A 2,365-nucleotide genomic window follows, 5' to 3' on the forward strand; every position below is an offset into this window, starting at 1 on the left:
TACTTAGGGGGCAATTGTCATGTTTTGGTGAAATTTTGAGCTCCCAAGGGAAAAAGAAGCTCAGAGCTGTGATGTGTTACCTAGACTGGCACACCTGGCTTGGGAAAAGGCATACCCCTCTTCTGCCTTGGTTTCGTTCCTTCTGCTGTGGTGCAAAGACATGTGGCAGATCAACGAGCAGTGGTATAGAGTGTCCTGTGCACACAGATGCAGTAGCAACATCAGACCTCGATGGTGACATGAGCTTTGTGCTCCACTTCCAACAGTTATTGCCATGTCCTGGGCACCTGGCTAATATCTGACCAATTACTAATTGTAGGAATTAGCGTGTTGCTTCACAATGTAATGATAACAGCACTCCTTCTTAGAATAAAATAGTTTTCCTCTGTATTTGGAAAGCAGTATTGTTGGAACATGTGGAATTCAGTTTGGTGTTAATTGCAGAATGTGTCCTCCATAAAGGCCTTTCCCAAAGCCTGCCCTGTGCCACACGCAGGTACCAGCTGTGGAGAGGCCTTCTCCTGTTCTGCTCCTCTTCTCTTGGAACAGAACAGCAGAAACCCCAAATCCAATGCCCTGACCAGAACTCCACTGGAAAAAGTGACTCTCTTCATCAGGAAGTGAAGCATGATGCGGAGAGTGCCAGCTTTCAGAGAGGAACTGCCTGCAGGATGGCAGGAATGCAGTGCTGCGTTCTGGACACACTGCACAGCAGTGACATGCCCAACCAGTACAGAGCACAGGGTGTGTGACATGCACCAAATGAGCGTTACTGCTAAAGGGTGCATTTCTGGCATCTTTACAGTTGCAGTAGTGACTGCTCTGCATTGGCTATAGGAACCTCCTCTCCACGTCCCTGAATAACCTGTGTGGGCTGAAGCCAATGTTGCAAACATGGGTGCAGATGAAAAGAAGTCCTTCAAGCTTTAAGTGGTTTTTCAGTTCGCCTCACTATGCCCATATTATGGGATGAATGCACTCCAGTGACATTTTGATATATTTTTAAATTCCCGGATAATAATAACTGCATAAATGTGTTTTGCAATTACAGTTTGCCTTGCCAAGCCTGGTAACTAAATTTTTGTTGTTGTGTCGATGAATTAAATTGCTAATGATGTGTTTATTACAACAGAAGACACAAAGATAAAACTGAAATATTTTCATTCTTTGCCCCAAACACTCCAGCTGATGTAGCAACGCTAATTTGAGCACTTATTCCTTTGCCTTGGTAAGTGCAGTACCGGGCCTCTGGGTCTGTGCCCATATTGTCCTCTTGGGGAGGAGTAGCTGCTGGAATTCCAGTGAAATTGTGAGAAATCTTATGTGCTTCCCTCATTGCCCGTAGAAGTAAGCGAGTCTGCTTTGGGACTTGGGTAGGCTGTAATTCACTGTACTCCTTTCCTTCTAAGGCAGTAATCTGGAAGAACTTGGAAAGACAAAGTAGGGGAGGCCAGAGGTAGTTTCTAAAGAATAAAAAGATATTTAGAATAAAGAAAGTTCTGTACATATACATGCATTTCCTGTAGTTGCATTGCCTGCATTAACATACAAGACTCAATCAATGTAATAGATAATGAAAAATGGTACTTCACTTTTTATTCTGTGCAGTCTGGGACAGAATTGGAAATTGAACTTATTCTGTATTTAGACTGCACAGCGTGATACTTTCAGGATACTCAGTGTGATACTTTTCATGATCCTTTTCTCTGCTTGTTAACATTTTGGAAATACGCGGGAAAGATGATCAATACATGGATTTGTTCATATGAGCATTAAATGCTGGATTTTGTTTTGTTCTAGCTCCTCTGTTTTATGAGATTGCTTTGAAAATATTGTGACATCTTTCCAGAACATCACAAGGACAATCGTCTTTATACAGGTTCTTTTCAGTGTCCAAAATACATAATGGTAAAGGGAAAACAAGCAAACAAACAAACCAGAAAACACCAACGAGGCTCATATTGTTTGTTATTAATTGTGTTTGTTTTCCAAATTAGAGGACTCAGTCTCACTTTGAAGTTTCTATTTCTGTTAAAAAACTAATGCAGTTAGTAAGTCAGTCTACTGGACTTCAAAGATGAACGATGCTTTATTTTCTGTAAACATATGTTACACAAAATATTGGATACTAAATACTGTTTTGATATGCATTTAAAGCTAATTATTTATTGAAAAGACCAGTAACCAAAGGGAATGTCACTGAAAATTAAAACAAAAGTGATTCTCATTTCATGAAATCATATCTTGGAGTATTTATAGATGGTGGCTTGTCAAAAAGAAAACTGACTTTTACTCATTCCTAACTTTATTGCCTTTTTTTTTTTTTTCCCTCAGAATGGAAAAGATCACAAGCAAAAATGTACCT

The sequence above is a fragment of the Coturnix japonica genome, chromosome 7 (assembly GCF_054131305.1).
Source record: "Coturnix japonica strain WE chromosome 7, WE-NBRP24, whole genome shotgun sequence".
Taxonomy (NCBI): domain Eukaryota; kingdom Metazoa; phylum Chordata; class Aves; order Galliformes; family Phasianidae; genus Coturnix; species Coturnix japonica.